This window comes from Uranotaenia lowii, chromosome 1 (assembly GCF_029784155.1).
Source record: "Uranotaenia lowii strain MFRU-FL chromosome 1, ASM2978415v1, whole genome shotgun sequence".
NCBI lineage: Eukaryota > Metazoa > Arthropoda > Insecta > Diptera > Culicidae > Uranotaenia > Uranotaenia lowii.
The window spans coordinates 109,810,229-109,824,257 of NC_073691.1; the positions used below are offsets into that span (position 1 = coordinate 109,810,229).

Below are 14,029 nucleotides of genomic sequence, written 5' to 3' on the forward strand. Positions count from 1 at the left end.
TCAAAACCAGGGACCGATCTTTTGCAAGCCCAAAATAGGTGCACAAAGGCTCCCGAAAGAGGTCATTCACCTGACGCAAAGTAGGAATGCGGCTGGTGCTCTTGAGAAGCAGCATCTTAACCACATGTTTGAAAACGGAGTTGTGTCGGGAGATCTTTGCATTTACTGGCGCCGTGATGATTTGATGACTGTTTATTAGGGTGGTTGCTCTACCGCGAATTATTTTTAATTAATTTTCCGCTCGAAACAGATAATGTTTATGGTTTAGCTTATCTTGATAAGCGAATTGTGAGTTTGAATTATTATTATTTTCTTACTGATGTATTTTAGATATTTTAAGTGTTTAATAATAAATAGATAATTTTATATTTTTGTGTATTGGTTTTACGAAGAATTTATGTGGAATAATATAAGTACTAAATGAGGCGTTACACGCCAAAACTGGTCAATACGTATCATAAATTGAGAAAACATGTTAACAAAAAACCGTATCAAGTATAACAAATTTATGTCACACTATTCTTGACTTTATATTTTAATAAATAGCTTTTGGCCTCAACGAACTAGTGAGCCCAGTCAGCGTTTCTCGAGTTCAAACGTTATATGAATAAGCAAAGAAAAATAACAGAAGCATCCTAATGAAATTGAAGCAAAACAACAATAAACTTTTAAAAAATTTGAATATCAGTGTACATTGTAAATTTTTGCCTCGATTTCCAGCAAAAAAAATTGCTGGAAACGTTCAGCAATCCAAATTTTTGCTGGAAACCAGCAATCGGTTTTCGATTTGCTGGATTTTTCAGCATTCAGTTGTGTTCTTGTCATTTTTGCTGAAAAATCAGCAATCGGTTTTCGAATTGCTGGACTTTCCAGCAATTGATCTAGTTTGCTGGAAAATCAGCAATCGAGTTGTCAATTTGGAGTTTGTTTTTCTTTCGTACGCTGAAGCAAGGTGAGATTCTATCTTACGAATTTTGGTTAAATTAATATAATTATTTTAATTTCCTCTATATTCTAGCAACCAGATAATAAGTTAAGGGTGAGTTTTTCTTGGACAGATAGATATTCTCTAAAATATTCTTATCAAAACTATTTTTACAGGTGGCGATCAACACTTTGGCACAAAGCTGCCAGCCCAGCCGGTGTTATAGAATGTTTTTAAAAAATATCGTGTTTCTGGAAATAAATATATCCCTATTGAAAAACGGGAGGAAATAATTGTTTTTATTGCTTATTATATGCACAGCCAGTAATCAAAATTTAATTTTGAATTAAAATATAAATTTGATACTAAATACAGCCGGTTGTGTTGAAAGAAATAGCTGGTTTCCAGTAATCTGGATTGCTGAATTTTCAGCAATTTGAATTGCTGGAAACCAGCATTAACGTTTGCTGTTTTTTCCAGCAATTTAAATTGCTGGAAATTTTGCTGGAAAGTCAGCGGGACAAAAACCAGCAAAATTTTGCTGGTTTCCAGCAAAAAAAAATTTGCTGTGTAATGACCGATTTTTGTCAAAAGTTATTAACAATATTTATAATCTACACGAACAATATATCATATTTCACGGTTTTAATATTAAAACCGTGAAATATGATATATTGTTTGATAACATTGACTAAACTGACATGATTCTTAGAAAAAAAAATCCTTTCAATTTCTGGCTAAAAAAGCGGTCTGCTACATTACAAACTACTGATAATCATGAAAATTTTACTTAAGAATTCTTAAAAGGAGTATGTTTGCCAATCTGTTTAGTTTGTAAAAACAAAAGCACAAATATGTTTAATGAATTTTTACCTATAAACAAGAACTGGTTAAATTAATATTTGGAATCAGCACCTCAAAATAAGTCAATTTAAAAAAAATGTTTTTTTTTTGTTTTAATTAAGATTATTTCTCGCTGCGTATAATCCAGTGATTGAAATCCTCACCAATTTTCTCATCAGAGGCTCTAAAAATACACGCTTTGATGCCTCGCATCCGCTCTTTCGAAGCTGCGCTGCTGCCATCTGGGGTAGTACGATGTAGCGTGAGCAACATTCTGGGTGAACGATAAATTATAGACAACTTTACATTGTTCGAGTTAAGTTTTCATAAATCCAAATGATTTTGAAAAAAAACACTCCTTTGAAAAATTGGAGTTTGTTTTAAAGTAAATTTAAATAAATTAGCCTGGTAGGAGAGTCAATTCTATCTGATAATTCCATTTTAAAAAAGTCAGTCGGTCAGAGAAAACTAACATGGGGCCGTTCAGATACCACCTGGACAACTTAGGGGGGAAGAGGGGGTATGAAAATGTCCACGGAGAGGGGGGTAGAGGTTTGAGTAGTGTCCACGTGGACATACTTACTTTCAAAACATTTTCTTAAGGTGAATAAATATTAAGATGTTTTAATCAAAATCTTAAAATTGCAAAGCTTTCCAGTTTAAGTTTAAGCAACTAGTAGCCACTTGAAAGCAAGTTATAAATATGATAATTTTGAAATTAATAATAATTATAATTATAACAAATTAGATTAAAAAAAAACAATTTCAAATCTGTCCACGTGGATATACGGGGAGGGAGGCAGGGGTTTGCCAAATGTCCACGGAGGGGGAGGAGGGGGTCAAACATCTCATTTTTCTGTCCATGTGGTATCTGAACGGCCCCTATGTGAATCAATCTTTTCGTCCATTTTCTGAACATTTAATTTTTGCCAATAATCAATATTTTTTATCATATCTTCATATTAAACTTTATGCGATTCTCGTTGGTCTATATAAAAGAACGATTTTCTCGTTGTTACTTTAAACTATAACTATTGGATTTGGTTTAGTTGTTTCATTTTATAAATACGTTATTTAAAAATTTAAATAGTTTCAGCCTAAGACAGTATAAAATGTTAAGTTTTAATTTAAAATTTTCTACGGCTAGTGGTTGTATAAATATAATTTTCAATAAAGTTTTCCAAAAAAAAAATGAGATCATGAGGTGTGGTGGGTGGTTTGGAAATTTCCATGTAGAGGGGGGTAGGAGTTTGAGTCATGTCCACGTCTAGCATTTTAATGAAAATTATAAATAACTTTTTTTAAAAGTGCTAAATTCAAAGCAACATTACGTATTAAACTTCTACTACGAATATAAACTCGGGATTAATGTTTAATGTTATAAAAAAACATGTTCAATTACACAGAAACATGTCCGCTGGAGTCCTCAATTTTCGTTCATTTATCTCTAACACACTTTAGCAGCTTTCTCACATTATCCAAATTAAAGTTAAAATTACATTATAGGCTCACATTTTTTGAGTGTCTGAATTTTGTTAGTTTTGTATTCGAATACGTATACGGAACACGAGATATGACTGAAAAATCAAAGAATACATCGCATCCCTATTTTGTGTGTTGATCTGCTTTTGCTTCAAATTAGCAGCTTTTGATTCTTCGCCCATCGAATCACAGGTAACATAGACTGAGGAGCGAAGAACAGCAGAAAGCCGTTCGATCGTTCTCTCGAACCAAAGGAACCGTGCTGGGTGGTGGTTCAAAAAAGAGTCGAAAAACGGCTCGCAAAAGAACGGCTCGAAAAAGAACGGCTCAAAAAAGAACCGCTCAAAAAAGAACCGCTCAATAAAGAACCGCGACTCGTTCAACTCTGGTTCACAATCTGAACGGCAAGAGCGGAGTATGGAGAGCCGTTCAATTTGATCAAATAAACGGCTCGGCTCGGATGCTCTGTTCGGTTTTTTTCCGAGCCGTCCTGTAGCTCTTTTTTAACCACCCACCACCCACCTCGGTTCTTTTGGTTCGGGAGAGCGAACGAACGGAATCTGCTGTTCTCCGCTCTTCAGTTTGTGTTGCTTGTTTAGTGATGGGAGAGCAACCAAGAGCTGTTTATTTGAACCGGCTCTTTTGGAAAGAACGAACGAACCGTGACTCGTTTGATTCGAAGAACGGACGGCTCTCCACTTTCCGCTCTTGCATATTGTAGCGGTTAAATATTTCAATCGGTGTTGAGCGGCGGGTCACGGTTCATTTTTGAACCGCGGCTCTTTTTTTAAGAGCCACGGGTCGTTCGTTCTTTTTGAAGAACCGGTTCAAATGAGCGGCTCTTGAGCGCTCGCGCATCACTAGGCCCGCAACGTATGGAGCAAGGAGAGGGGAGGAAAAAGAAACGAAAAAACTAGCTGCCTGCGTGCGGTTGCTGTGCAATAATAGCAATAGCAGAAAAACCTCGGATATTCGATCCAGGCACAAACGAGGAGACTCGGGTTTGCTGTGCCTTTTGAATTCGGTTCCCTCAAGAACGTAACAGGGGATGAGTGAGAGACATTCGTTTGGTTTTTTGGATTCGCTGCCTCGAATGTATAGGGTAACGGACCTATTTTGGACCGCTTTGGGAAGTGGCTATGCTATTTTCTGGATTTAAAACGTACATTTTACAATTTTTGATTGCTTTATCCGTTCATTACGAAGATCAAGGCTTTTCCATCGAAACATATCGTCGATTGATGCAAAGTAACAAGACTTAAGCCTAAAAACTCGTTTCTTCGATCATTACGCTGGTCGGTATTTTGGACCGCCAGGATTCTATTTTGGACCACCCTCTGGACCTATTTTGGACCACCCTTAAACTAGCTAGATTTTGCTAACGTAAACAGCAATTGATGCGCAATTATGCAAATAATTCAGTAAATCTTTTCCTTTCTTATTCTTGCAGTCAAGTTTTGTTTGTTCACGTAAATTCATTTCTGATCAAACTTTCTTCAACTTCCTCCCTTGCCTCTATTTAGGTTCACTTGTTTGTTGAATATTTCTTACTACAACCTTTTTTTTTATAAAACTTTTTATGATTCAAAACAATAATTTTCGAAAAAAATAGCAGAAAAACCGAAAAGCTCCTCTGTTATGTAAGTAGTGTGTTTTAAGTGTTTTGAAAATTCCGACGGCACACGAAAATTTGTTCTGCAGTGTTAAATACTGGCTTTTCTCCAGGATCAATTTTAAGAACGCAATCTCCTTCAGGCGAAGAAAGTTAAGAAAGTCTGACATCATCATCTCCGTGACTTCAATTGATGCATTCTGACCTCCAAAACCTTATTGGATTTGGTTTGGCTTCAGTTCCGGAGAATACATTGGTTCCAAAAAAAATAAAAATATGCGAGAATTTTTCGATCTTTTTAACCATCTGAAAGCCATATTTTTCTTCGCTGAAAAATTCACAAAAGTTAAAAAATTCTCAACTTTACCGATAATTAGCGCTTGCAATAGAGTGCAAAATTCTTTTCATATCGTCGTACAACGTCTTATTACTTTTATAAACATTAAAATCAAGTATAATACCCAGGTTATGTTGAGTGGTCCAAAATAAGTCCCTACGGAATTGAGTAGGACCTATTTTCGACATGGTCAAATTGCTATCAAAACAAGTTTTTTTGGTTCTTCGAGCTTGCAAAGTAGTTTTCAAGTGTTTTTTCCATAGCTGTGAACATGTTTGTAATTGTTGAATTCATCACAGCTATGCAAAAAACCTCTTGAAAGTTGACTCCAATAATGACACGTCCTCCTGAAATGGGCTTGATTCAACACAACTGTGAAAAATCAAAACTTTGTTTTCAATTTTCTCTCCCTTATCATCTTATTTAAATAGAATTTAAGATATGATTGGAAACATAAGAAGTAGCTTTAACTATATTCGTGAGAAATTTTCATGATTATAATGATTTATGAGGGAAATATTGGAAAAAAGCTGAAAGGTGGTCCAAAATATGAACCCGGTCCAAAATAAGTCCGTTACCCTATTGCTTCGTAAAGGCGGGTCATGTTGAGAGCGTATGCATCATCGGTTTTGTCGTTTTCGCTGCCTCAAAGCAACCTTCGCTTCCGAGTAAAGCGTTGAGCGCAGGGTTGCCAACATTTTTTTTTATAAAATCAGGGAACTGGTGAAATAAAAATCAGGCAAAATCAGGCTACCGATAAAGTAACGGAAATTCGACTAAAAGTAAAACTGATGACATTTTTTTTGGTCACCGCTCCTCATTTTATCTCTGTGTTGTGAGCCTACTTGGTTGAATAATTCTATTGAATCAATGCACAGTGGGGATTTTCGTGCCAAAAAAGGTACCCAATTCAGCCCATTCGTTCTTGCTCGAAAAAATCATCGTTTCTTATTTTAAAAAAATGCGAGGAATCGAATGAACCACACTGCTTTTCGATTAAATCACTTTAAAAGCCTCATTTTGCCCGATTTCCCCTACGTTTTTCAAGCGTACCGGTATAATTCCCGTTGTAGCAATCCACATCGCTAAAAACAATCAAACCAAATATGCCAATTTATGTAAAAATGTTTTCTGAATCGATTGGTGTAGATCAAGTTATCATATATTGACCCAAAAGGCTCATTTTGCTCAATTTCCCCTAGAATTTAAAAAAAAAGTTGATTAAATGGAGTAAAACAGAATTAACTGCAGCTGTGAACCTCCTAGAATAATCCTATTTTGTAGATTTATTCTTAATCAATCTAGTGGTATCTTTTTTTCAAAACTCAAACGGTTATAATAGCCTCTATTGCCCCATCTTCCCCTAAATTCATAAATTGTTTTATTTTTTTCGATGTAACAATCGAGAACGTTGCAAAAAAAAGCACGAATAATGTTTTTAAGTGTAAAATGTGCCGATGAATCGAGTGGTGCACACCGTTTAACACTCAGTTAACGAGAAAAGCCTCAATTGCCCTGATTTCCCCTAAATTTTTGGTATATTGTTAAAAAAATCAATGTAACAAATGGTCATGCAATAGAACAAGTAAAAACATTATTGAATCTGGTGCCTACTTACCTGATGAATCAAATGATGTACACCGCTTAGTGATCAGCCAACGAAAAAGGCCCCAATCGCCCCGATTTCCCCTAAAATATTCGATATTTTCAAAGAAATCTATGTAACAAAAGAGCATGTAATGAAATAAGTTAAAAAATGATTGAATCTGGTGCCTTACTATCTGCTGAATAAAATAATGAATACCGCTTAGTGATCAGCCAAGGAGAAAGTCCTCAATTGCCCCGATTTCCCCTAAGTTTATGCGATATTATCAAAAAAAATTATGTAGCATGTGATAAATCAAGTTGAAAAATTATTAGATCTGGTACTTAATTTTCTATTGGATAGAATGATATACACCGCTTAGCGATTGGTTACCGATAGAAGCCTCAATCACCCCGATTTCCCCTAAATTTTTGCAATTTTATCGAAAAAATCTATATAACAAACGAGTAAGCTATAAACCAAGTTAAAAAAAAATGATCGCATTTGGCTCCATACAATGTGCTATATAAAATGATGGACACCGCTTAGCGATCAGTCAATGAGAAAAACCTGAAAAAAAATTATTAATTCTAAAAGAGTTACAGGCCCAACTACTCCAATTTTTTCTGAATTGAAAAAAAAAGTGAAATGGTGCTATATTTTCCTTGGATTAAGTGTGGTGATGACAAATAAAACAGTAGTATTAGGCCCTTACGGACCTTTAAAAAAAAGTTTTAGGGGAAATCAAGTCGATTGGGGCCTTTCTTCTTGGCTGATCACTAAGCGGTATACATCATTTGATTCATCAGATAGCAAGGCACCAGATTTTATCATTTTTTTACTTGTTCTATTGCATACTCGTTTGTTACATAGATTTTTTCGAGAATATTGCAAACATTTAGGGGAATTGCCGCCGACCGTGGCCTAGAGGATAGCGTTCAAGTCTTCTAAGCCAAAGGTCATGAGATCAAGTCTTGGTCACGGCAAACATAGTACTCTTTCTGTGGGTTGGTGGTATTAGCATTAGTAAAATGCTAGCCATTATATCCTTGAATGATGTACGCTTAGTCTTAAGTAGAATTTAGATCTCTTCAAAGAAACATGAAGTTTCACTGAGATCCTATATGTGTGTGTTCGTTTTTTAAAAATCGGGGTGATTGAGGCTTCTATCGATAACCAATCATTAAGCGGTGTACATCATTCTATCCAATAGAAAATTAAGTACCAGATCTAATAATTTTTCAACTTGATTTATCACATGCTCGTTTGGTACATAATTTTTTTGATAATATCTTAGGGGAAATCGGGGCAATTGAGGACTTTCTCCTTGGCTGATCACTAAGCGGTGTCCATTATTTTATTCAGCAGATAGTAAGGCACCAGATTCAATCATTTTTTAACTTACTTCATTACATGCTCTTTTGTTACATAGATTTCTTTGAAAATATCGAATATTTTAGGGGAAATCGGGGCGATTGGGGCCTTTTTCGTTGGCTGATCACTAAGCGGTGTACATCATTTGATTCATCAGGTAAGTAGGCACCAGATTCAATAATTTTTTTACTTGTTCTATTGCATGACCATTTGTTACATTGATTTTATTAACAATATACCAAAAATTTAGGGGAAATCAGGGCAATTGAGGCTTTTCTCGTTAACTGAGCGTTAAGCGGTGTGCACCACTCGATTCATCGGCACATTTTACACTTAAAAACATTATTCGTGCTTTTTTTTGCAACGTTCTCGATTGTTACATCGAAAAAAATAAAACAATTTATGAATTTAGGGGAAGATGGGGCAATAGAGGCTATTATAACCGTTTGAGTTTTGAAAAAAAGATACCACTAGATTGATTAAGAATAAATCTACAAAATAGGATTATTCTAGGAGGTTCATAGCTGCAGTTGATTCTGTTTTACTCCATTTAATCAACTTTTTTTTTAAATTCTAGGGGAAATTGAGCAAAATGAGCCTTTTGGGTCAATATATGATAACTTGATCTACACCAATCGATTCAGAAAACATTTTTACATAAATTGGCATATTTGGTTTGATTGTTTTTTAGCGATGTGGATTGCTACAACGGGAATTATACCGGAACGCTTGAAAAACGTAGGGGAAACCGGGTAAAATGAGGCTTTTAAAGTGATTTAATCGAAAAGCGGTGTGGTTCATTCGATTCCTCGCATTTTTTTTTACATTAAGAATGATTTTTCACAAGAATTTTCCATGTGCTGGGCGATTATAAATGAAATAGGTACCCTTTTTCCATCAAAAATCCCCACTGTGCAATGCATCAAAGCAATCGAAAGATTCCCTTTAATTCACTTTTTTAAATAAGAATTCAAGGGAATCATCCGATTGCTTTGATTCAGTCACATTTCCACTTTTTCACTTCAGCGATGGTACCTAATCCAGTTCCTTACTACCCATTTTTCATCACATTCGCAAAAATCAGGCAATATCAGGCATATTTTCAAAAATCAGGCAAATTCAATGGCTTTTCAGGTTGTCAGGCAGAGCCTCGAAAAATCAGGCAATACCTGAAAAATCAGGCACATTGGCATCTCTGGTTGAGCGAGAGAAGGTTGATCAATTCATTCTCATCCAAATACAACCACTGGTATAATCAATGAGCCAATGGTTTGGTCGAAACTAGTCAGGTCGTTGTCAATGAAGCAAGTTGAAACTAGTCAAAATAGTCAAAACCGATCCAGCTCGACAGGGGGTTTCGTTACGGCCTGGAAGAAATCGGTCGAAGTCAATTGAAAAAAAAGGTATTCAATCGTCAATCCATTTCTACTTGTTTCGACAATCTTCATTAAAAAGACTTTAAGTTGATGAAATCCTGGTAAAATAATGACGGTGTAAAGCTCAAAACTTAGCAATTTTTCAATTAAAATGAGTTTTTTTCTCAATTATTGAGTGTCTGCAATAAAAGTGTACCCGTTTTAAATTTGCTATCACACCGGTGGGGAGTGCGTGTTTTAGCCGATTCCAAAATTTAAAATTTTGCTAAAACTGGTATACCTTAAACCAATATTAAGACCTCAACCGTTGCAGGTGCTCTAAGTGGATGGTTTCAAATCCGTTTTGTGCATTTTTCTCCAGCATTTGGTGGTAAATTCATATAAGAAAATGAAATTGAGGTCCGTTATTGTTTGCTGTTGTCAATTTTTTTTGCAGCCGTTGCGTCTGTTGTCATCAGCAAAACATGTATGCAACAAAAATTTAATCGGATATTCCTCTGTTTTGGATTTGCCGTTTTGGTAAGTGATAATGATGGTTAATTGTGATCCGCTAATTTTTGTTTTTTTTTTCTGATAGCAATGACCCTGGATGCAAGTGCCATTTCGATGACAATCTCTTGTTCTTTGTTAGTCCCACTATCCGAATAATGTTTTACGGAAAACTATTCACGAAAGGTAAAATATTTCTATCCAACAAATACTTTTGTTATTAATGCATACACACAAAACTTTCGGGGCTCCACTTAGCAAAGTTTCGCTGTTACTTTCCGTTAGCAAAAATATTTTTTTACTGTTGAGTTAGCAAAAAGCTAAATTTACTTGATTTTAGCAAAAAGAAAGTTCATTTTGCTTGATTTTAGTAAAACGAAGGTTTTCTAGCCGCTTTGTGTACAGACAGCAGCCGCCGCGGATTGGAAGAAAAATAGCGCGCGTTGCCGAAAGTTCGATGTTGGTGGTTCTAGAGGTGGCTAAGTCAACAACTAAATACTAACCAAATCGACACCGGATGCGTACATGTAAGGGCCGATTATGAATTGTACAGATTTTCCGATTTTTAATTCAAAATTGTTTGTTTTTCTTCCGACCACGTTACAACTGCAACAGGAAACTCGCAACAGACAGGAAATAAAGGGGGACCACAACTGGAATATCAACGAACTGCATCCGGCACACACTCCGGTGCATTCGTTGAAGTAAATGGCTCGGCAGTTGGCTCGCCGGAATCGGAACTTCCGTTGTACGAAAAGTGTGAGAGAAAATAGCAAAAAATGTGAAAAATAAAATGAAAGTGAAGGAAATTTGTGTATTCTATTTCACAATCAAACATTCTCCCTGATTCTCCAGAGAAAAAAAAAACAATAAATTTTGAAATTTCAGAACCAGCGAACTTTTCCTCCGGTTTTTGCTAAAAATTTGAGTAAAAATTGCGGCGGCTAACTTTTCGCTCGTTTGCTAAAATAATAGTTTAAAAATATTGCTAAACTGATTGCTAAGTTTCTAGCTGGTCAAATTTGAGCAAATTTTTGCTAAATTTCGGCCTTGACAATTTTGTGTGTACTTTGAATTTTTTACACACACAAAATTTCTGAGGCCGGAATTTAGCAAAATTTTGCTCAAATTTGACCAGCTAGAAACTTAGCAATCAATTTAGCAATTTTTTTTTTACTAAAATTTCAGCAAACGAGAGGAAAAGTTAGCCGCCGCAATTTTTACTCAAATTTTTAGCAAAAACCGGAGAAAAAGATGGCTGGGACCCGTAATTTCATGTTTTGTTATTTTTTCTCTGGAAAATCAGGGGAATATTTGATTATTGAATAGAATACACAAATTACATTCACTTATAGTTTAATTTTCACATTTTTTAAATTTTTTTCACACTTTTCGTTAAACGGAAGGTTCGATCCTGGGAACGCACCTACTGGCGAGCAAAATGCCATGCCATCTTCATCAAAGAAAGCACCGGGGTGTTTTCCGGATGCAGCTCGTTGAAATTCCAGTTGTGGTCCTTCTTCATTGCCGGACTGTTACGGGTTTCGTGTTGCACTTTCAACCTGGTAGGAAAAAAACAAACACACAAATTTCAAATTAAAATATTGGAGAATCAAAACACTTTAAGATTGGACCTTACCTGTAAGCATCCGGTGTCGATTTAGCTACCGTTTCTTCGTGAAGTTGCCCACCAACAAGAACCACCAGCAACGAACATCCGGAACCGCACTTAATCGCGACAGCTTTTTAATTTTCTCCCAACTGGCGCGGCGGCTGGAGTCTGTGAACATAGCGGCTGAAAAACCTTCGTTTTACTAAAATCAAGTAAAATGACCTTTTTCATTACTAAAATCAAGTAAATTTAGCTTTTTGCTAACTCAAAAGTAAAAAAATATTTTTGCTAACGGAAAGTAACAGTGAAATTTTGCTAAGTGGAGCCCCGAAAGTTTTGTGTGCACACGCTCTTTATTTTAAACTCAAAATTAAGTAGTTTTGGTTCAAAAAAGCACTTCGGTGGCTTCCCTCAACTTTGAGTTTGACTGGGCAATAGCAAAACTAAGTTCTGATAGGCATACTCAATACTAAGTTCGGGGGTATTAGTTCCAGTAATTAAGGTACACCGGGGTAATTAGAAGCTGATTATATTTCTGAACTGTTCCGAAATAATCATTTTTGAAGCGCTAATTCGATTTGCACTTCTTCGGCATATCCTGGGATCGATTGCAGCAAGCCTTCTGGACAAATTCCATGCTCTTGGGAGCATCCGATCCGCAGCCTCCCTTTTTGCTGGTAGATGAAAACGAGCCATCTTTCCGGCTGCATCCAGTTTGTTTCCTTATTTGTTTGCCTTGAACGTGTGCCCTTGTTTCAACTGCTGACCTGGGCCGCAGGAAAAAACAGGGACAACCTAAAATTGAAAAAAAAATGTGATTTTGATTCAAGTATTTTTTTTTTTGCAATTTGTGATAATTACTTACTTATTGGATCATTTGTTTATGGTTGGCTTGCTGTGAATCTAGTACCGATATCACTTGACCAACACTGATTTTCCCTAAAAAGGGTTGTCCGGACGGATCCCGACAATCACCGGTTGCTCGATCAATGTTCCCGACGATAAATTTTTCGGTCTCTGCATCAATGCAATTAATAAATGAATATCACAATATCGTGAAGTTATTCAACTATCTGGCATCTCTGCGTTTCAGAAAAGTGATGGTGCACGCAATTGGCTAGGGTATCGAAAAAATTGACTTTAAGTTTTAAAGAGTTGATTTATTTTTTTTGTAAATCGTAACAATTCAAGTGATAAATGTATTTTTGAAACATTAAAATATAATTTTCTATTAAAATCCTAAAATTACTCAATTTCCTTTTTTCCCCTAAACTGAGGTTTTGAACATAAGAAAGATGGCAGCACCGAGTCGTTTCATGCACGAATACTGTATTGCAACGCCGACTCTATCACTTGGTTAGGTGTTGCAAAACAATGTGTTTTTCTATCACCCTCAGCCAAAAAGTGTTATACGATACAAATTTTGCAGCGCGAAACTGTTCGAATGTCAGATTTTCCCAACACCGGTGGACGGCAAATTTGTTGTGATGTGATGTAAACCTTCGAAATTTCCAACTCCATCTCAACCAGTGAACTTGATCTTAGAGCACCTGCAACGGTTCAGGTCTAAATATTGGTTTTAGGTATACCAGTTTTAGCAAAATTTTAAATTTTGGATTCGGCTAAAACACGCGCTCCCCACCGGTGTGATGGCAAATTTAAAACGGGTACACTTTTATTGCAGACACTCAATAATTGAAAAGAAAAAACTCATTTTAATTGAAAAATTGCTAAGTTTTGAGTTTTACACCGTCTTAATTGTACCAGGATTTCATTAACTTAAAGTCTTTTTAATAAAGTTTGTTCGAAACAAGTAGAAATGGATTGACGATTGAATACCTTTCTTTTTCCAATTGACTTCGACCGATTTCTTCCAGGCCGTAACGAACCCCCATGTCGAGCTTTGTCTATTTTGACTATTTTGACTAGTTTCAGCTTGCTTCATTGACAACGACCTGACTAGTTTCGACCAAAACTTTGGCTCATTGAACAACTACCAGTTGGCAGAAACCAGTTGAAACCGATTTTTATCTATGATTGAACGAAGCTTAAAAAGCCTAAATGCCTATACGCAGCGAGAAAAAAAGCTTAATTGAAACAAAAAAAAAACCTTTTTCTTTTAAAAATTGACTCATTTTAGGGTGTTGATTCCAAATATTAATTTAGTTTACCAGTTCTTGTTTATAGGTAAAAATTCATTAAACATATTTGTGCTTTTGTTTGGGCAAACTAAACAGATTGACAAACATGCTCCTTTTATGTATTCTTAAGTAGAATTTTCATGATTATCAGTAGTTTGTAAAGCAGACGGCTTTTTAGCCAGAAATTGAAAGGATTTTTTTCTAAGAATCATGTCAGTTTAGTCAATGTTATCGAACAATATATCATACTAGC

General features: G+C 35.7%; 1 protein-coding gene and 1 long non-coding RNA gene across 11 annotated transcripts in view; both read right to left on the reverse strand.

Moving 5' to 3' along the window:
• Positions 1-14,029, reverse strand: part of LOC129738584 (CUE domain-containing protein 2) — a 108,232-nt gene that overhangs the window by 19,790 nt on the left and 74,413 nt on the right. The window lies entirely within an intron of this gene.
• Positions 11,307-13,166, reverse strand: LOC129738588 (uncharacterized). Its single transcript, XR_008735560.1, has 3 exons — positions 12,501-13,166; positions 11,663-12,430; positions 11,307-11,585 (listed from the first exon to the last, which is right to left on the reverse strand). It is a non-coding gene; the product is annotated as an uncharacterized LOC129738588 (long non-coding RNA).